The sequence below is a fragment of the Rhagoletis pomonella genome, unplaced genomic scaffold, assembly GCF_013731165.1.
Source record: "Rhagoletis pomonella isolate Grant_MI unplaced genomic scaffold, Rhpom_1.0 Rhpom_scaffold_00017, whole genome shotgun sequence".
Classification (NCBI taxonomy): Eukaryota; Metazoa; Arthropoda; class Insecta; order Diptera; family Tephritidae; genus Rhagoletis; species Rhagoletis pomonella.
The window spans coordinates 2,878,515-2,879,297 of NW_023458571.1; positions in this window are offsets into that span (position 1 = coordinate 2,878,515).

Genomic DNA, 783 nt, shown 5'->3' on the forward strand with positions numbered 1-783 from the left:
CATATCATGGAACATCATTGACAATGATATCGTACCTTTCGCGTCTAGTGTGTGCAACAACGTATTTTTAGAGGAGTTGGCTGAACTCTGCCTAACTCAGGTTAATGAACTTCACAATAAGTTTGGTAAAGTATTAGATCTTGTTTATGTTGATGATGCATCTAAGTCCGTTGTAAATAAGTGTGATCCACTAGTTTTGCCCGAAGATGTCTACCACCCTGCTATGGAGGTATCTTACGAAGTTATAAGTGATGGTCAAAATTGCAGTACCCAAGCATACGAACCAAATATTCGCTTCGATTTTTCGAAAGCCAACTTTAAAATGCTTAAGAAAGAACTGTCTAAATTGTCGTGGCCTGCATTTAAAGAAAATATTGAACAAAGCGTTGCACTTTTTAACTTTACTTTACATAAATTATTTGAAAACCATGTGCCTAAACGCATGTATGTTCCTGAAGAGCAAACACAGTTATGGTTCACTAAAGAACTGAAAAATTTTAAAAACAGAAAGTCGCGTTATTTTAGATTACACAAAAAAAAACCGGTTTACGCTCATACTATGTAAAATACTCACTTTTGCGTCATAAGTTTTTTGAATTAAACAAAAAGTGTTATAAAGCTTACTTGTGTAAAATCAAACGGCGTATAATATATAACCCCAAATCATTTTATGACTTCGTAAACTCCAAGCAAAATCTACGTGGGATTCCTTCCGCCATGAAGTATCAAAATACCGTCTCTGGTGATAATCAAACAATTTCTAACATGTTCGCTCAGTTTTTT